This window comes from Canis lupus, chromosome 6, assembly GCF_048164855.1.
Source record: "Canis lupus baileyi chromosome 6, mCanLup2.hap1, whole genome shotgun sequence".
Classification (NCBI taxonomy): Eukaryota; Metazoa; Chordata; class Mammalia; order Carnivora; family Canidae; genus Canis; species Canis lupus.
The window spans coordinates 41,592,340-41,613,700 of NC_132843.1; the positions used below are offsets into that span (position 1 = coordinate 41,592,340).

The 21,361-nt window shown below is 47.0% G+C and overlaps 1 long non-coding RNA gene across 2 annotated transcripts in view; it reads left to right on the plus strand.

The window, feature by feature from the left end:
• LOC140635449 (uncharacterized) overlaps positions 1–21,361 on the plus strand; it is a 45,116-nt gene that overhangs the window by 13,003 nt on the left and 10,752 nt on the right. For both annotated transcript variants that reach the window (XR_012032766.1, XR_012032765.1), the window contains exons 2-4: positions 7,622–7,695; positions 12,595–12,652; positions 20,506–20,562. This is a non-coding gene — a long non-coding RNA (uncharacterized lncRNA). The remainder of the gene's footprint in view (positions 1–7,621; positions 7,696–12,594; positions 12,653–20,505; positions 20,563–21,361) is intronic.

Genomic DNA, 21,361 nt, shown 5'->3' on the forward strand with positions numbered 1-21,361 from the left:
TAAAATGGTCATAAAGGCAACACACCAGCGAATGATGAAGGACCACATGGTTGTGTTTGTATAGTGAATAGACTAGAATGTCTATTCAGGGGAGCTTTATGTCGGCTGGAATCATTCAGGGAACTTCAAGGAGCAGAGGAACCTGAATTAGGCTCTGAGCAAAGGTTAGATCTCAGTGATTTCCAGAGAGGAGGGTGGTGAAGGACATTTCAAATAGAGGGAAATTTTCCTGCAAAGTCAAGGATTTGGAATAAAGATTAAAGTATTAGGGGGAACAGAGCTATGCTGAGGGGTTCACCTGCTGGTTTGCTTCCTGTGGCTACCCTAATAAATACCCAAGCTGGGTGGCGGAAGGCCACAGAAATTCTCTCCTGGCCTTGGAGGTAGAAGTGCAAAGTCAGGGTATTGGCGGGGCCATGCTTGCCCCAGGGAGAACCTGCCTCACACCTTTCTCTTCATGCTGGGTGTCACCGGCAATCCCTGGCACCGGCCCTCACCTTCAGACACCTCACTGCAGTCCTGTCTTGTGCTTGTCACATGTGTTCTTCCTGTGTCTGTGTCTGACCCTTCTCTTCCTGTAAGGACACCAGGCCTATGGGGTTAGGACCCATCGAACTCAGTATGACCTCATGCAACTTCATTACACCTGCGAAGACCCCATTTTGTAACAAGGTCACATTCACAGGTACTGCTACAGTTATAGCTTCAGCATGTCTTTTTGGGGTGACACAGTTCAACCTGTAACATCTGCTGAGCAAATAGTAGGTGGTTAATTATTACTTGTTGAATAAATAAACAGGATGAGTGACATGTGGTTGGATATAAGGTGAGCGAGGCTCTCACTTGCCAGTGGAGGTGTTTGGACAGCGCTTTACCTAGGGTGGTAAAGCTTGTTAATGGGGATGCTAAGGGACACCTGGGTGACTCAGTGGTTGAGCATCTGCCTTTAGCTCAGGTTGTGATCTTGGTGTCCTGAGGTTGAGTTCTGCATCGGGCTCCCCACAGGGATCCTGCTTCTCCCTCTGCCTGTGTCTCTGCCTCTGTCTCTGCCTCTCTCATGAATAAATAAATAAAATCTTAATAAATAAATAAATAAATAAATAAATAAATAAATAAATAAATAAAATGGAAAAAAATGGAGATGCTGAGTTGATTTTATAGGGACAGGCAGAAGAGAGTTACAGTTTAGAGTTTGAAGTTTAAGAATTTTAGAATTTCAATCTGTCTAGAGATGTCACCAGATTTTGTCCCTTGATTCTATAAAAAAATGACTGTTAAAAATACCAATTGCCGGCTTGGAATACCCAAGTAGCAAGTGTGCAGTCTTAGAAGAGAGAGTATTTTTTTTGCGTCGAAGTCTTCGGAGGTAGCAGTAATAGACTCAGGAAAGCAAACCTGGAAAAAGCCGGTGGTGAGACCAGCGTGAATGTGGTGTCATTTTCTGTAATGACAGAGTCTAAATGCAGCCTCCATGATTATGTGCTGTCACTGCAGACAGTGTCCTGCACCTGAGCCTTCTGAAGTCTCGTGCAGACATGACACATCACATCGCTTACCTCCTCACAGCTTTGTTACAGGGGCTGGTATTTTGGCTCATAAGTAGGATAGAATCTCCAATTAATAGGTCCAGGAGGCTGGTTTCTTCTGAAATGCTTGTGCCAATCCCTGCGTGGCCGGTGTGGGTGCTGTGCTGGCATGTTCGCATCCACTGTAGGCAGTGTGTTTTGTGGATTCAGCCTTCTCAGAAATGAGGCAATAGAGACACCTACCAGCCTGTGCTTCGGAACCCATCTGCCATGGGTTGAATTGTGCCCCCTGAAAAGATACGTTGAAATCTTGACCCCTAGGACCAACAAGTGGGACCTTAGTTGGAAATAGGGTTTTTGTAGATGCGATCAAGCGAAGATGAGGCCACCAGTGTGGGCCCTAATTCAGCAGGGCTGGTGTCCTCGTAAGAAGAGTGCATTTCATGTGCCATGTGAAAGCTGGGACAGGCTCAGAGGAGGCCACGTGACAACAGGCATGGACACCCTGCTGCAGCTCAAGGCAGCAAGTGCCAGCAGCCAGAAGAGGCAAGGATGGATCTCCTTTCTTTGAGAGGGAGTACAGTCCTGCCGACGCCTCGGTTTCACATGTCTGGCTGCCAGGCTGGGAGAGCACGATTGTGTTGGTGTAAGCTGCTGGAACGTGGCACGTAGGGTAGGCTCTTTGTAATGTAGACTGAACGCTCAAAGGGGCACAGGTGCAGGGAGAGCAACCTGACAAAAATGGAACAGGCGGTTGTGGTCTTGTTGGCTCACAGGCAAGGATTGCCAGAGGAAGATACCAATTAGGGGCACCATTAGAGGCAGGAATCACGTGCCAGGGGGAACAGATGAGCTGGACTCCATGCTATGGAGATAACAAGCTAGAGAAAGACCCAGAAAGACAACTGACTCAGTCCTGAGAGAGAGGTGCAAGGGGTTTCTGAGTGTGAGAATCAGGGGGAGCAAAATAGTGTCTTCCTTAGAGGGTCATGGGGAGATGTGGATGAGTCTGCATGTAGAATAGTGCTCGTTAGCAAAAACATGTACATGTGCAGTGTGTACAGCAGCGATCACAGCCACCTGCTCTGGGGTTCAGGGAGATGCCCGAACAATTTTAGCTGACCCAATGGGCTGTGAGTGGCTGCTCATTGTCAGCATCACCTGTAGTACATGGAGGGGACTTTGTCCCTCCACTGACAGCGGGGGACCTGGGGTAGGGAGCAGAGAAGATCTAAGAACAGAAATCAGACACATTAATTGAGGGGAAGTCTGCAACCTCAGCTTTGCCAAACTCCAGAATTTGCTCTGTGCTTAACTGAGCCTGTGAGGGACCCACGGGCATGGTTGTGGTCTGCTCTGTGACTGAGTGGCCTAGACGATGTATATGTCCCAAGTCGCTCATGAGCAGGTCATGGAGGGGAGCTGGAGGGGTGGTCTGTCCCTAAGCTTCCTGTTCTGCTGTGGCTGGAGCAGCAGTAGGCATCTCTAAGGACTTTGATTTGGGGGGATTTTAAAATGAGAGCCCCTTCATCAGCTCCCGGGGACTAAGTCTGGCTCTCACTGTGTCTTGGATGACGTCTCCTCTGGGACTTGTCCTGGTTCCCTCCCTGCTCACCTTGCTCAAAATTCCATCTTCCCATCTTCTGTCTTCTTGTCCAGGTCCCCGTGCTGTGGGACTGCTGCGTGACTTCTGGTGGCTGACACAGATTTCTCTTGGTCTCCTGGGTATCTCCACGTGCATCTCTCATCAACAGCTAACCCTTGCCATGTTTAATGGAACCCTTGCTTTCCACCATGTTGCTCTGTCTGCTGTATTTACTATCATGGCTCCTGGGACTTCTACCTTTGCTGTCACTGGGGCTGGGAGCTCGGTCACCTTCCACTGCTTGTCCACCCCGTCTAGACTCCAGTGCCTCGTGACATCCAGATAATCAGTTGCCAGGCTTTCTTCCTCTTGATCTCCCTAATCCAAGACCATGGTTCTGCTCTAACTGACCTCCCTATTAACTCTACTCTGGATATTTCAATAGCTTCTTGATATGTCAGATTTGCAACCCATTTTCTTCATTGTCATATGGATTTTTTTCTAGGACACAGATCAGACAGTTTTACTCCCCCAGGTCTTCAGTGGCTCTTCTTGCCCAAAGTATCTGGCTCAGCTCCTGGCTGTGGCCTCAAAACCCTCAAGGATGGAGCTCCAGCCTGTGTTTCCGGCTTCCTCATCCCCTGTCTCTGCATCCCTGACACTGGCCACGTGGCACCACTGGCTACTCACTCCTCTGTGTTTTCGTTTGCCATCTAAGGGTCCTCTTCACTTCCATTCAGACCCACCTCTCCGGGTAGCTTTCCTTAAGCCTCGGACTTAGAATCAACCAGATCCCACTTTGCCTATTCTGTTTCCTCTTCTCCTACAGAGGAGTATGCTTTCACTCCAGGCTGTAAACCTCTCGAGATACCACTGAATTTTATTCACTTCTGTGTCCCCCTGGCACCATGCACCGGGGGCTCGGTGCACATCCGCTGGTGCCTGAAGACTGTTGAAATCACATGATGGAGGCCCTTGGGAGGCTGGCCTCCGAGTGTGTATCACAGCTTCAGGACTTCTGCTTTCTTCACCGTGGGCAGAAGTTCGAAAGAGGAAAATCTGGATACTGAGGGGCAGAGTCTAAAACGGAAATGCAGCTGTATTTCCATTCCGTTTTGCTCCTATGGTTTTTGTTTCATGGCCTTGACTTGGAATTTCAATTGGAAACTTGAATTGCAACCAAAATAGTTTCTTCTGTATCACTCCAGAATCAGGCTTTCTAAACCCTTCATTTCCACTCAAACATTTCTCTTAAAAATCAGCTCTGCTATAAAGTGGGGCTAATTCAGTGCCCCCTCACCCACCCCGCCGTGATGTCATGCTGAGGATGGCTGTAAGTGGGGCACTTTTAGACTCTCCAATATGTCAACAAGTTAAGACTTTCATTCATTTAAAAAATGTAAATAAATGCAGCTGCATCTGGCCATGTGAACAATAAAAGTAAGACCATGGCGCTAAAACCAAGTGAGAAGATGCTCTAAATTGAGAGAGACACTCAGCCTTGAGGATAATTTAAGGAGCATTAATAAATATATTTAGAAAACTCATGCAGCAGAACTCATATCTCCAGCTTGTCATTTTTCCACCCTGTGAGCTAGCAGAATTCATAATGACAGCTTTAGAACAACAAAGAAAGAACTGGCTGCTTACCAGAACCAATTAAGTGGTGAGAAAAGGAAGTCTCATGTGTTAAACATGCATGTTGGAGTTCTCCATTACTATACTTAAAATAATTATATAACTTCATATTTCTCATAAATTTTTTTTATTAGGAGTTAAGCAGTGTTCAGCTTTCAAAAACTACATTTCCAGAATTCAGCCTGAAAGTCTGTTTGTTTGAGGATCTAATGCACTTTCTCATAAAAAAAAAATGCCATTATAAACACAACTGGGTACCCAGGCTGGCCCGCTAAAGCCATTTAAACTTTGTAATATCTATGCCATATTGTATATTTGCAAGAAAATTTTGTCTAAAAATCCATTTCCCTTGTAAGAGTAGCACTGATGTAAGTGATTTAATCTTTTATGCCTGAAATTGACTAAGGAAGGTTTTCATTTTTACTGAATGATGACACCTGTGGGAAAATAAGATTAATTAAGGGAAAAGATAGATTGGTGCTGTGGTAGAGTGTCCACGGGAAAATGGGGTCCTTTCTCAGGTTTTCAGGTAATGCTGGGGGTTCTTCAGGATGTTAGGTCTTGCTTCCAAAAGTCAGGCCTTCCTCCTTCCAACTACAGATGGGGGGTGCTGATGCCACTGTACACTGACCATGACCAGCTCACTTTCCCTTGGCTCATGCATGGAAAAAGAAGGAAGGCAAAGGGAGAGATGTCTTCCTGCGGGAATTGAGTATAAGTTGAAGGAGAGAAAGCAAGGAAGAGGCTCTTGGGAAGCATGTGTGTGTGTTATGAAAAATAAATTTGCTGTATTGGGAAAATGCGCTGAGTCAGCAAAAACATGTAATTCCCATTCAAGGAGAAGCTGTTTGTTAGATTTGAGTGTGCCTGGGCTGGCTGGGCCACTGAAACTATTTGTTACCGGGTATATGTAGCTCACAGAGTCAATGAGAAGGCCAGAGAACCAGATTTGGAAAATGGTGTCTGTCCAGGGACCATCTGGTTGGAAGGCCACCATAGGCTCCACTCTCATCCCTACAGTCCACCCCTCCATGTAGCAGCTGCAATGATCTTTCTGAAATTTAACTCCGAGTATGATACTTTCTTGCTCTAATATAATAAAGAATCCCCAGGTTCCTAGCATGGAGCTTCTAAAACCCTTAGGATTTCGTGATGGGAATGCCATTGTTCTTCATGGCATGTCTTAATAGTTCATGCTAACAAGAGGACCCAGGATGGGGAGAGATCCCACCAGAAACACTAACCACGTGATCGTGGGGTGGGCTGTGAGCCATGGGAGGTCAGTCTGCCCTTGGAGGAGGTGCGGGTGTTGAAGACACAGTTTATCCACATGGCCCACAATCCAATCTGCCATGCCTGTGGTGGTAAAGCCCCAGCAGACACTCTGGACACTGAGGCTTGGGTGAGTGGCCCAGCTTGGTGACACACCCTGAGTCCCTGGGGAGAGGATATGGAGGCTCTGCCTTTGGGACCCTCTCAGACCAGGCTTTATGTGGCTCTTCATTTGGTTGGTCCTGATTTGTATCCTTCATATGTAACTGTAACCATAGGTGTAGAGCTTTCCTGAGTACTGTGAGTCATTCTAGTGAATGAGCAAATCTGAGGGGGCCATGGAAACTCCTGAATATTTAGCCAGTTGGTCAGAAGTGTGGGCGGCCTCAGGACCCTGACCTCACAGCTGGCATTGAAGTAATGACAGTCTTCCTAGGGGCTGTGCCCTTGCACCAAGGCTTCTGTGATGGCTCTGGGTTGTTAGTGTCACAGTTGAAGTATACCATCTGCTTAATGCTTTCAACTGGCTTTTTATTCAACCAGAACATCCCAGAATGAAATAAGTCCTCACTGTGGCCACACCACTCTGCTGCCTCCCTGACACCATGTACCTCTGTGCTCCTCTTTGGTTGCTGCCCTCCAGCCACACTGGCCTGTCCTGGTCCTTCTTCCTTCCAAGGCTGTGCACTTGCTGTTCTGTCCGCTGGGAATGCCTTTCCTCAGCTCTGCACGTGGACTTCTCTGAGAGTGGAAGCGCTATTAGTCTTGTGTGCCTCAGACCCAAGACTTAGAACAGCAACGTGGTTGTTTGGTTGGTTCTAGATCACAGGTCACAGAAGAGACCTGGTCAGCCTGTTAATGATAATTCTGGAACCCACAAGATCAGATTTGAGGTCTGACTCTGGTAGAGTGGCTCCGTGGCTGTGAGATACAAGAGGTGCTCCTTCACGGTTGGAGAAGCTTTGTGGGTCTCTAGCCTTGACATCAGCTGAGATATTAGAGCTCTGAGCTTGTTGTTTCCCCATGAACCCTGTGATCAGAAGCAGCCAGCCCATCCACACGTTTATACTCATCATTCCTGCCCAAGTGCTCAGTGACGATCACACGTGTTCTCTTCAAGCCTTGCCCTCTGCAGCATTTCATCCCAAGTAGCCTACAGTGAGAATTCAAGTGAGCGTTTGCCACTGTGTGGCCTGGATACCAGTGTCCTGTCCCCTGCTGGCACTGAGGAAATCCCGGCAATCGAGCCAAGGCACCTCTGATAACCAACCCCGATTCCCATCTTTGGGACCTTTGCTGGGCTGTGTTAGAGCAGAGTGTTGGTTTAGGTCGAAGCAAAACTACTCTAGGTTTTTAAGCGGAGAGAATCCCACACAGAAGATTGTTAACAAAGGTCTCACAACGGTGGAAGAGAAGATGGAGGAGGCCAAATTATTCAGACACTGGTTGTTTGAGGAGGCCCATTCACCTCTGGGCCTGGGTGCACAGAAGAGAGCTTGGTTTCCCTGAGCCCACGGCCACCATGCTGCTCTGCTGTCACATCCCCAGCATCAGGACAAGGCCACCTTGCCCTGACTCTGACTTTCCCATCTCCTTCCAGTGTCTTCCAGGGCAGAATTGGCTGGCAGGGGAGTCTGCAGAATGCTGTCTTCAGGCAGTGAGGAGGTGTAGCAGGTGAGTGTTAGCTTTGAGGTGGTGATTCTGTGTGGCCCAGACTCAGGGTCGCCCCACACAAGCCTTCCTTGTCCTCCCTGACCAGAGCAGACCACGCTGTGCTCCCTCTCAGGACTTTCTGGACCTAAACCCTCATAGATCTTCCTGCACTTTCTTTTTGTGCATTATGTTTATATGTACACACATGTGTGTGGATAAGTATGCACTACACATTTATATCAATTTCTGTTTTCCCTGCTAGAAGTTTCTAGAAGGCAAGGCCTGTGTAGGTTTTGCTCTGCAGTGTCAGCAGCACCTACACATAGTAGGTGCTCACAAATTTTTATGGAATGTATGCAGAACTTCAGGTGTCTACCTGACTTCACCTGACTTCACCAGAACAGAAGCTCATCCTCAGACGTCCTTCAGCTCCCATGGAACCACACTCAGCACACACTCAGTTCTGACAAATACAGGTGTTTGAAGGGATGCGTGCATGGCTCAGTGGTTGAGTGTCTGCCTTCGGCTCAGGGCGTGATCTCAGGGTCCTAGGATCGAGTCCCACATGGGGCTCCCTGTATAGAGCCTGTTTCTCTCTCTGCCTGTGTCTCTGCCAATCTCTCTGTGTCTCTCATGAATGCATAAATAAAATATTTTTTTTAAAGATTATTTATTTATTTATTTATTTATTTATTTATTTATTTATTTATTCATAGAGACACACACAGAGAGAGAGAGAGAGAGGCAGAGGGAGAAGCAGGCTCCATGCAGAGAGCCTGACGTGGGACTAGATCCTGGGTCTCCAGGATCACGCCCAGCGCTGCAGGTGGCGCTAAACTGCTGCACCACCGGGGCTGCCCACATAATAAAATCTTTTAAACACACACACACACACACACACACACAGGTGTTTGAGTGTGTGACAGTGTCTCATTGTCCACCAGTGATCCTCATGGAGCATCTTTCCTGCAGAGACAGAGATGGGGCAGGGCTCTAGCCGGAGCACAGATTTCTAGCAACAAAGCCTGTGACGATCACAGGCCCTAACTAAGACATTCAGCCACTTAATTAGGTTGTTGAGGGCGTAATTGATGGTCCTAGGTGGGCCGAGTACCTAGGGGCTGCCTGTGCTCACACTTGCAAAGTAGTCTCTGCGCTGGATGCTGAATGAACAAAAGGATGTTGGAATTCAGAACGGCAATGTTTCTAACGACTGGAGTTATTTCAGCTTCTCTGGCAATTTGACAAATGACCAAGGAAGAGCAGAGAGGGTCTGTAACTCTGGTCTGGAAACAATGCCAGAGGTTTTGATGTTAAGAAATTCTCTCTTTTCCTTTTTCTTTCCTGGGCTTTGCCTGGGACTTGCATCAAAAATCTAAAGGAGGCAGTGCTGAGAATTGATACCTGTGACCCACTGGGTGCTCCGGCCTGGAGGAAACAGGGTCTCCTCTGGCCCCTCTGACTGAGCGTGGATGCTGACTGAAGTTTATTAGAACTTAGATTACTGTTTCATGATCATAATGGGTTTGGTTAATGATTGTTCATTTTAATTGTGACGTTACTGATTTATTGTTAATTACTGAGCAATGAGAAATCCCCAGTGAATTGCTTTTTGGGGGTTCCTGGGTGGCTCAGCTGGTTAAGCATTCCACTCTTGATTTCAGCCTAGGCTGTGATCTCAGGGTCGTGGGATTGAGCCCCACGTCTGGCTCTGCACTCAGAAGGGATCCTCTCCTTCTGCCCCCCTCCCCTGCCCATGTCCTCTCTCTCTAAAATAAACAAATAAATCTACAAAAAAAAAAAAAAAAAAAAAGAATTGCTTTTTTTAAAACCCTATTGATTATATAGTGCTCTTATTAAAGGAAAATTTTTGGTGAGGAGATGCCAGTGTTTTTCAGCCATTTCTCAGGCTAATCAGGTAGGGTTCAGCAGAATTCCATCCATCCAACAGCCATACACTTTATGCACCATCCATTCACCAAACATGTACTGGACACCTATACCGATCACCTCCGTCTGCCTGGCAATGAGATGCCTGTCACTGGTGAAGGGAGCCTGGATTGCCCCTGCTGTGCTATGGTGATGCAGTCAGCAAAACTTTCACAGGGGTCAACTGGGAATGTGACACCAATGGAAATGAATGCACTGGCCAAGGTAATATGTCAGGCATTTGCCAGTTAAGGAGGAAATAGTAGTTTAGAAAAGGAAGCTGAGGGACAACTGGGTGGCTTAGTTGGTTAAGTGTCCAACTCTTTTTTTTTTTTTTTTTTTCCAACTCTTGATTTTAGCTCAGGTCTTGATCTCAGGGTCATGAGATCAACTCCATGTCAAGCTCCGCACTTGAGCCCCGTGTCAAACTCCATGATGAACCTGCTTAAGATTCTCTCTCTCCCTTTCCCTCTGTCCTCCTCCCCATCACTCTCTCCCTCTCTAAACAACAAAAAGAAAAAGAGAAAAAGGAAGAAAAGGAAGCTAGAACTGGAGGGTGTAGACAGGGCAATCAGTGCATTGAAGGAAGACAATGGAGGCCTAGTCATCAACTAGGGCCAAATATGAAGGCTACTCCAAGTGGCCCAGAACTTAATTGGAAGAGTAGCAGGTGTCCCTGAGAGGGACACATTCTCAGTTCTGTCAAGTAGGCTACGCCAAGGTCAGGGCTCTGAGTGGAGCAGAGTGGAGTCCTGAGATATGCATCTGGGTCAGGAAGATATTGACTCTCTAGGTCCCTCTGAACCTTCTGGGCCCACAGAACTAACCATGTCCTCTCTGTTAAGGACTAGCACTCCCTCTTACTTCAAGGTGATGTCACCAAGGCCAGAAAATAGGCGTGAGTCCTCCCATAGCCTGGCTGGAGAAGTGATGGGCCTGCTAAGGGAGGAAAGGGATCAGACTGTGAAAGAGCTACAAGACCTCCCCACCACTGACACCTCTGACATGCACTGAGAGAGTGTGAGAAAGGACTCTGAGGGTTCTAGATCAACGTGTGCGGGAAGGGATTCTGAGGGTTCTAGAGCAGCGTATGTGGGACAGGATTTTTTGATCATATGATATACAGTTATAACAAGTGTTTTTATAGTCATGTCTACTAATTCTATCATTTTTGTGACTTCTGGATCAGTTTCAGTTCATAGATTTTTCTCCTTGTCATAGAGTATATTTTCCTGTTTTTTTGCATACCTCATAATTTTTGACTGGATGCCAGACACTTAATTTCACCTTCTTGGGTCCTATATACATTTGTATTTCCTCTAAATATTATTGAACTTTATTTGGGGATGTGGTTAAATTGCCAGTTTGATACTTTCCAATCTTGCTTTTAATATTTGTTAGATGGAACCAGAGCAACATTTAATCTGGGGATAATTTCCCTGTAATACTGACACAGACCTTCTGCATACTCTCCTGGGGTGCTGTGAATTATGACAGTTCTCACTCTGGCTGGTCAGAACAGGATCTCTTCCTGTCATTGTGAAACCTCCAGGGATTGTTCTTCCTAAGCTTTTTCTTGAGGTTCTTTTCCCAGCCTTAGCCTTTTAACACACAGGAGCTGGTCAGTATCAGCTGATGATGGCAGGAGGACTTTCTGTAGATCTCTTGAGCTCCCTGAACAACGCTCCCATTTTTCGTACTTTGCCCTGTGAACACTAGCAGTCTTGGTGCATTGTGCTCCCATATCTGTGTCCTGAACTCAGGGGGACCACGGGGCTCTGCTGGGCCTTCCTCCCCCTCTCTGAGCCACAGCCCAGAGACTCTTAAGGCAGCAAGGTGGGCCAGTGGGTGGTTCATGTTTCCTTGTGTTCTGCCTCTCAGAGATCCTTCATTGCCTGCTTTCCAGTGTCTTGAAAACCATAGTTTTATATAGTTTGTTTTCTTGTTTGGTTCACACAGGAGGTAAATCTAGTCCTTATTTCTCCTTCTTAGCTGGAAGTCAGTCTATAGTTACCCCTTTTTCTTTAAATAATATATTAAACTTACATTTCCTAACCTATCAATCTTCATAAATGAATCAGTGTCTTGATTCTCCCTGTGAAATGTGACAAAATTATACTCTGACAGCACCTCCCTTTTCAAACTCCTGGTTTTGGCATGTTGTGAAATTTCCCCCTAATATGTTATCAAATTATTATTATTTTTAAATTGCATAACTCTTCTTCCAAGATTTATAATGATTTTATCAGGTATTGTAACTGTCGTTACCAGGATTTATTTCTATGTTTAACTGAATTCAGATCACCACTAGTTTTTTTAATATATATATATATATACATATGTTGGCTGCTCCATGCATGAATTCATTATCTTGATTCTTCTTTTCATTTGCAGAGTGCTCTGTTGAAGGCAGAGTGCTCATGTCATTTACCTTGGTGAGTTGGTATTGACTTATAACCTTAGCTCTCTAGACTCAGCACATCCAGAGTGAGCCAGTCTCTCCAGGGGGTATTCGTGTTGCCTAGTTTCACGAGAGATTCATAAGGAATCTACTACATGATTTTGTTCATTTATGAAAAATTTAGCTCTTTTCAAGACCAAGGCACTGATGTTCTCTGCTCAGTGTATTATGTCTCAACAGGAACTTACACAACTGGTCAAATTTTAAGGATTTTATTTATTTGAGAAAGAGAGAGAGTAAGAGTGTGCATGCCACTGGTGGGGGAGGCCAAAGGGAGAGGGAGAGAGAATCTCGAGCAGACCGGGCACTGAGCATGGAGCCCAATGTGGGGCTGTATCTCCACCGTGAGATCATGACCTGAGCTGAAACCAAGAGTCAGATGCTTAATTGACTGAGCCACTCAGCACCCCAACAGGTCAAATTTTAATGCAGAGCTTCTGTGCAATCATAGCAAGGTGGTTGTGGGGATGAGTTGTACTTTTTTTTCCCATTTTTTATTCCAGTATAATTAACATACAGTGTTACATTAGTTTCAGGTGTACAATATCGTGATTCAGCAATTTTGTATATTACTCAGTGCTCATCATGGTAAGTGCAGTCTTAATCTCCAGCTCCTCTGTCACCCATCCCCCTACCTACCTCCCCTCTGATCACCATCAATTCTCTGTATTTAAGAGTCTGGGTTTTTTCCCCCTCTTTTTCTCTTTGTTTTGTTTCTTAATTCCACATATGAGTGAGATCATATGGTATTTGTCTTTGACTGACTGTGTCACTCAGCATTATATCCTCTGGGTCCATCCATGTTGTTGCAAACGACAAGATTTCATTCTTTTTTTTTTTTTTTTAAGATTTTATTTATTTATTCATGAGAGACACAGAGAGAGAGAGAGAGGCAGAGACACAGGCAGAGGGAGAAGCAGATTCCCTGCAAGGAGCCCAGTGCAGGACTTGATCCCAGAACTCCGGGATCAGGACCTGAGCTGAAGGCAGACGCTCAACCACTGAGCCACCCAGGTGTCCCAAGATTTCATTCTTTTTCATGGCTGAGTAATGTTATATTGTGTATATGCCACATCTTCTTTATGTGTTCATCTATGGGTGGACACTTGGGCTGCTTCCATAATTTGGCTATTATAGATAATACTGCAGTAAACATAGGGGTATATATATCACACATATGTGATATATATATCTGATATATGTGATATATATATGATATATATGTGATATATATATGTTTTTGAACTAGTGTTTTTATGTTCTTTGGGTAAATTCTCAGTATTGGAATTATTGGATTATAGTATACTTCTATTTTCAATTTTTTGAGGAACCTCCATACTGTTGTCCACAGGGGCCGCGCCAGTTTGTATCCCTACCAACAGTGCATAAGGGTTCCCCTTTTTCCACATTCTTGTCAACACCTGTTATCATACATTTAAAATATTGAAGGCCTCAGGTTCACAGCACCCACCTGCAGTATGGAGATGTCCTTACTGTGCACCCTCAGGATGCGGGGGCAGAGGCATCTCTGTTTGCAGGTATCTTGAGTGGGTGCTCCAGCAGCAGCTGCCTCTGACTAGAGTGGACTCTTCGTATTTGCTGATCTGACCCCTACTATTTTTGTGTCATTTTATCTGCTTGGACTTTGGATCTGTAATGACGCAGCAAGGATTTGCTTGTTTATCCAGTGTTTAGCTCCAAGAATACTTTATCTTTAAGGTACGTTTTGCACATGATGAATCTCATCCATTGAGAGTTGAATTATAGTTTTACTCTTTCAGCTTTGGGGGAACTTTGCAGGTGACTCTCTGACAGTGACCTTTTCTCTCTCTGAATGCCCACCTGTCCTTTGTCCCTTGTGTCTGTGTCATGCTGCCTGTTCCCATTGGTAACAATGGTCTCACTGCTTCTGACTGACCGTGTCTGAGAGACATCCTCTATGTATTTGCTTTCTACTTAGTATTTAGCACGACATCTTATCCAGGGAAGATGTTCAATAGTTACTTGTCAGACCTCCTTCTGTTCTGTGGCACCTGAATGCCCAGATCTAGACTCATGTTCATGCGTTCTTTAAAGAAAGGAAATTTGGAAACCTATTTGAGTCCACTTGATATTACACAGCATGAGTGACCCAAGCTACAGGAAAGGTAGGCATGAGTGAGTGGGAAGGGGAGGGAAGGAAAATACATTTTAAAATGCCAAGACAAGTATATCTAGCTTAAGGTTTCCAGTTTCTGGAGCGGACTAAATATGCCAACTGCTCAGAGCATGTCCGAGCAGCTTTACTTGGTTATTGCCAGTTTTCAATGAAGCCTCCCCGACAGCAGAGCTTCTCAGGAGAGTGGGGCAACAGGTTTCTATTAGGGACTCACCAGTTTTGCCCGTAGTCACATATGTGTTCAGATGTGAACTCTAGCAATGCTGATGCCCGGGAACAGTGGGGCCAGGCCCATTGTGGCATGTGGCAGAGATGGTGGTCCAGCCAGCCATCAGCACGGTTTGGCATCAGGAAAGATGGCAGCTGGGGCCATAGGGTGTGTGGCCATTGGTCCCTGTTCATCCACACTAGCTCTGGCCCTTCTCCTTGGGGCTTTTGAAGGCTCTGCCCATGGATAATCACCTCCTGACTGCTGCTTCCACTTCCCCCAGGGGGTTGGGGGCGCTTGCCGTACAGGCCCACACCCCCTGCTCTTCCAGCTGTTATAGCCTGAAACCCATGGAACTGTGGCCACCTGTTCAGTCCTTTGTGTCTTGTTCACCATTGAATGCAGTGCTAAGTATACACAGAAGTGGTGATGGAATGTTCCAGGCACGTCTGTAGGAAGAGCAGTAGGGCTAGTGGGGGTGGGGTGGGTGGGGTGGGGTGTCCACCCCGCACACACTCACTTTGGAAAGATGTAAAAATGCTTAAACAGTAAGGCTGTAGGGTGAGGATCTCACCACAGATCCAGATTTATGTGAATAACACATTTATTCAACACTCACTGTGTGCTGGGCACAGTTTACCAGTGCTGTTCATGTATTAACTCAGTTATTCTCCCAATCTTTTTTTTTTTTTTTTTTTAAGATTTACTTATTTATTTTTAGGACAGTAAGTAGGGGGAGGGGCTGAGGGAGAGAATCTCAAGACGACTCCCTGCTGAACATGGAGCCTGACTCAGGGCTCAAGCCCATGACCCTGAGATGATGACCTGAGCCAAAGCGAAGAGTCAGACACTTAACTAACAACCAAACCAGGCGCCTCTATTCTTCCAACCTTTTGAAAGTTCTATTAGACTCCTTGTTTTACAAATGAGAAAATGAAGCTCAGAAAGGATGACGTACTTGCCTCGAGACACACAGTGAAGTATGGAGTGAAGGTCTGAACCAGGGCAGTTTGACTCTGGATCCTACACTCCTAATTGCAGAAGTTTTTCCCCCAAATGTGATTATTATTTAATGAAGACCAGCAACATTTCAGTCATTGTGGACAGAGCTGGGTTTACTGATGGCTTCAGTGGTTCTTCTTTGGATTCAGGACGACACAGGCCAGATCTGTTCAAAGACCTGAGGAACTCTTTCTGAGGCCCTATCCTACAACATAAAAAAAAAAAAATACTACATTAAATGTAAATTTTTGCTATAAATACTTGGCAGAGGTTTTAAAAATAATTTGCCTTTGAAGTAATCTGGCTATGAACAATTGCATATTTCACGATTGATTATGATTTCTCATTCACATTTGGAATTCTTGTTATTGTTTCTAAATGTAATAACATTATTATGAATATTAATTTAGCCTGTGAAGTTGATGTAATATTATTACATTTCGTAGACATATAATGACATATTTTTTTATTAAAGATTTTATTTATTTATTATGAGAGACAAAGAGAGAGAGAGAGTGGCAGAGACACAGGCAGAGAGAGAAGCAGGCTCCAGGCAGGGAGCCTGACATGGGACTCGATCCCAGGACTCCAGGATCACTCCCTGGGCCAAAGGCAGGCGCCAAACCGCTGAGCCACCCAGGGATCCCCCTAATGACACATTTTTTAAAAAAGATTTTATCAATTCATTTGAGAGAGTATGAGCAGGAATGGGGGTGGGCAGAAGGAGAGGGAGAAGCAAGACTCCCTACTGAGCAGGGAGTCCCACACAGGACTCGATCCTAGGACCCTGAGATCATGACCTGAGCCCAAGGCAGACATATAACCCATTGAGCCACCCAGGCGCCCCATGAATCATTTATTGATTGTGGTTTTGCAATGTTCTTTTCATAATTTTGAACCAATATTTTCTTTTCCTTTATTCAATCTTAAACTTTCTCTGCCCTCAAATGGATTTGCAGGCTGGTGCTGTGGCTCAGGGCTTGGTGAACATGTGTGTTCCTGGCCCTGCTCCACCTGCTTCTCCCCTAAAGCTGACTGACAGCCAGAAGGTGGAGGAGCCGACCCCACTGCGGGATGGCTGTGGAGTGCGTTGGGGACCCTACCAGGGCTGGTGAGGAAGGGTTGCGTGCCCACTGTGGGTGTGTCTTCCTGTATCACTTGCTCTCAGCTTGGGGATGTGTCTGCATGCTGCACCACGTCCCTGCCAGGGTGGTCTGATCAGACCTGGCTTTGGGAATCGGACACACAGAGGTCTGTAGCATGTAAGTGACCGTTGCATGCCTCATTGGCACAGCTCCACACTGGCTGGCTTTGCCCTGGACCCAGCAGCTGGTCAACCCTGCCATTTTCTCATGAGTTCTCCCAAATGCCTCTGCAGGGCCCCAGACAGCAGTAACTCCACGTGGATTTGCTGCTCGCTGCCTCTTGGGTCCTGCTTCCTGGTGTCTGTGCAGACAGCCACTCTCCAGGGTGACCTTCCTGGGCAGGGCTTACAGTGGCTCCAGGCGGTGAACCTTCTTGCCCTCATGGGTCCCCATCCTTCCCGCTGCTTTCAGAGAGGACAGGCCTTCTCTCCAGGCACCGGGGTCCAGTCTGCTGCGTTGGCCTGAGTCGGGAGCATCCTTGACCACAGCGAGCACATCTCAGGCTGCACCCCAAACAGGCTTGAAGAGAGGGCACAGTGCCAGCCCCTCGGCTTTGCAGGAACTCAGTACAGCTTTCCCCAAAGAAAGCCCCCTCACAGAATAGCCTGCACTCCCCTGAGGTGCAGCTAAGGGCTCCAGGGACCCTGGATTAGTTCTGGACCTTCCACTTTGGGGGCGTGCCTGCAGGGTGTGTTCATGCTCACTTTGGTGGGGGGCGCCCCTGACCTCTTAGTCCTCCAGCGACTCTGCTTGGTCCTTGCCGTACCACCTGTGCCAGGTGCTGTCATTATCTTCATTCTGCAGAGAAATTTATGGTCACAGTCGCACGGGCGTAGCCAGGCCCAGATGGCTGCGTGGACAGCTCCCAGCACTGAGGTCCACCATCAGGGCTGGGCCCTCCTGCAGCTGTCGGATGGCCCGGCCGCAGCTGGCATGATGAGTGCTGGCTCTGCCTATCTCTGCTCATGAGGACAGGAGGCTGGGCAGAGCTTCCCCACGCGAAGGCCTCGACCACAGCCGGAGCAAGATCTGCAAAGCCCCTTGAGGTCCTGGCTCGGAAAGCCCAATATCATTTCTGCCATGTTTATTGGTCAAAGTGCATGACCAGGCCCAAGCAATGAACAGTTGGCCTGCCCTTTACTAGGACAGTGCGCTGGCAGCCTGAACACCGTGAGCCAGGGCTGCTCCCGCCAGAACGAGTCACTGCCGCTGCACTCTCCACCGGCAGCCCCAGTGGGGAAAGGGGCTGCATCGCAAAGTCACCGTCCACCATCCAAGCCCAGGCCTGGGAGGGATTCCTGTGGCTACAGGGCGAGGGTGGAGAGAGCCCGTGAGACCAGGCTGGGCCCCTGCTGAGAATTGCTTATCCTTTTTCATGGTCTCATTTACACCCTGAGCCACTTCTGCATGATGGTGCAGCATTTTCAGCTTGTAAAAGGCACTTAATTATACTGCCGTGAGCTAGTAAAATCATCATAAATGTTAATATTTGCATGTCGTTTTCATTAAGAAATAAATGTCTTTGGATGAAAAGGGGCCTCCCAACGCACCCAGTAGTTATCAGAGTCCTGAAAGCGCCCCGTGTGCAGTGGCATGGAGGGGGGACCTGGGGGCAGTCAGCTGCCAGTCGTCTGCTGCTAGGAGAAGAGATGGTTCGAGTGGCGAAGACCAGAGGAACAGCCCTCCTGACTCTGTCCAGCTGGGGCGCTGGGCAGCCAGTTCTGCTTCAGAGGATGTGTCTATGATAATACTTCTTTTGTTTAAGAAAGAGAGAGATGAAAATGCTGTATCATATCATGAAATTAGCTCATGACTGGTCCTTATGTCCCACATCTTGGCAGGATCTTCACCTCTTACCTGTCAGACAATGGGTATAAGCTCTCAGAGGCACAAGCTAGGTGTGTCTATATGGCTCCTCTTTCCCTTTATTTTAAAGAAAAAAAATATATTTACACATATTATATATACACAAAATATATTTATATAAAATAAATAAAATAAAATAAATATACATGTATTTAAAGTTGTGAAATATAACATGATTAAGAAAAATACATAAGGAGCACCTGGGTGGCTCAGTTGGTTGAGCATCTGACTCCTGGTTTCTGGTTTCAGCTCAGGTCAAGGTCTCAGGGTCCTGGGATCGAGCCCCAAGTCAGGATCTGTGCTCAGCTAGGAGTCTGCTTGGAGATTCTCTCTCTCTGCCTCTCGCCTCACTTGCTCTCTCTCACTCTCTCGTCTCTATAAAATAAATAAATCTTGAAAAAAAGAAAAATACACAAAAGATAATGGTAAGTTTTTCAAATTATTGTGCAGCAAATCCTTAGGTCAAATAGAACCACCTGTGGGCCCCCTCGTGATTATACCCTTTGCCTCGCCTCTCCCTAAAAGTAGCCACTATCCTGACTTTCATGGTTATCATGCCTTCTCTCTTTTTTTTTTCCAGTGTTTTTACTGCTCGATAAATCCCTAAACACTGCATTTGTTACCTGATTATGAACTTTATATAATCACGAGCACATTTCACCCAGCACCGTACTTGTGAAATGCATCTGTGATCAGGTGTAGCTCTGGTTAATTTCCACCATGGTGTGCTGTGGAGTGAACATATCACACCTTATTTACCCACCTACTCCTGGTGGACATCCGCCTCATGCTGGTCATGCTGCTGTGAATGTCCTTGTATGTGCCTTCTGGTGTATGTACCATATATTATGTGAAGCCACTCCTAGGTACTTCCCTACTCAGGAATGGAATTTTGGGGTTACAGGGTGAGTTTAGCAGTCAATACGGCAAACAGCTCCCAATGTGATTGCACCATTTTGCATGCCAGGGACACTGGGAGTTTTGTCATGCCACATTCCTCCCAGCACATGGGGTCATCCGTCTGCCCAACACCAACCATCCAGCTAGGTGTATAGTGACATCACACTGTGGTTTCCACATGCATTTCCCTCCTGATGAATGATACTCAGTACTTTTAGTAAGTTCCGATGTCCTCTTGTGCGACACCTATTCCAGTCTCCTCTCCTTTTCTCTACTGGGTTCTCTAGTTTACGTTTTTTTTTCATTGACTTTTATGGTTTTATATGTGGTCTGGTTGTGAGCCTCTCCCCGGTTATGTGTGTTAAAACCACCTCCTCCCATTCGGGCTTGGCTTTTCACTTCCTTTTGCTTTGATAAACCAAATTTCTTAATTTGAATGTATTCCAATGAATTTTTCTTTTCCTTTATAATTTGTAGGTTTCCTTTCTTGGTCATGTATATATTCTCTTGTATTCTTTCCTAAAAGCCTAAACCTTTTAAAAAATGTTATATATATATATATATGTTTATATACACCTATTTAGTCTTCTTTTTCTTTTCGTAGTTAGGATTATAATAAGCATGGATCAGATTTTTTTTAAGACTTATTTATTTGAGAGAGAGAGAGAGAGAGAGAGAGAGAGAGAGAATGAGTGGGGGAGGGGCAGAGGAAGAGGGAGAGAAGCAGACACTGCGCTCAGTGGGAAGCCTGACCCTGGGCTGTATCCCATGACCCAGATCATGGCCTGAGCTGAAATCTAGAGTTGGAAGCTTAACCGATTGATACCCCAGGTGCCCCCAGGTGGACCTGATCTTTGTGGATGGTGTGAGAGGGGGCTAAGTTTCCATTTTTATCATTATATATGTCCCACTGGCCCCCTGCCTTTGTTGAAAAACTCTTTCCCCCATTACTCTGATATTTATCATGAGACCACATCTCCCCCAGGCTGTCCTAAATTAGTGACTGAGCAGGGCAAGGTCCTGGAGCCAGACTGTGCCCCCCTAGCTAGAGGACTAGTGGGACCTCTCCTGGAGCCATGGGTCAACTGAGGCCTTGTCAGGCCTGCACTGTGGTCTGAGGGCTCTCCCTGCCTCCACCTGTCCCTCTGTCTGTCCTCTGCAGATATCTGTCCGTCCTGGCGTCTGCTTCCTGGAGGCTGACCTGGGGCAGAGGAACCTGGTAAGAGAGCCAAGGTGACAAAGGCTGGCCAAGTCTGGGTGGAGGGGACGGACTGGGGGGTGGACCAGACTTTCTAAAGGAAGGGGGGAGCATGCGCAGAGCAGGGGGGCAGCGGAGTGAGGGCCGCTCTGGGGCTAGACTCCGTCCCTGGGCAGTGGACCGGGGGCTTGGATGGGGTACCAGCCACGGCCTCACTTCAATACTAATTAAGGAGTTTTTGTGGAGAAAGGAATGTGATAAGTTACATTTGACCTGGGCATCTGCTGTTTGCTGGGCATTTGCGCAGGATCCGTTTCCTCTCCAGCAGGAGGGCCTTTGGTAGGGAGGACGGGAAGCAGTTGAGAGGATGCGATGTATTCCTTCTCCCATGGTCTTTGTGCCAGGCCCCACTCTGGCCTACCCGTCCGGGAGCTGCTGAGTCCGCTGGGGGACCAAGCAGGTAGCTGCATCCAGTGGAGGTGGCAGGTCAAAGTGGTGTCAGTGTGGGCAAGCCCGGGTTCTGGCAGCTGAGATGGAGATGGGGGCAGAGCTGGGGGGAGGCTGGGAGCTGGGATGTGCATGGATCTCTCACGACTGGGGAGGGAGACTTGTTGGGGCAGGTCACAGAGAGGACTCCACTGCAGGAGAGTCCTGAGTTGGCCCCAGGTGATGGCAGGCCCCCACCCCCTCTCCAGTCCTCAGATGCGCTCCCCACTCCCACAGTGGAGGCTGCTTTCAAGGACGGAGCCTCGGTGGAGGAAGGTGGCTCTGGGACCACATGGAGGCTGAACCCAGTTAAGGCCTCTATAGAGACTTCTAA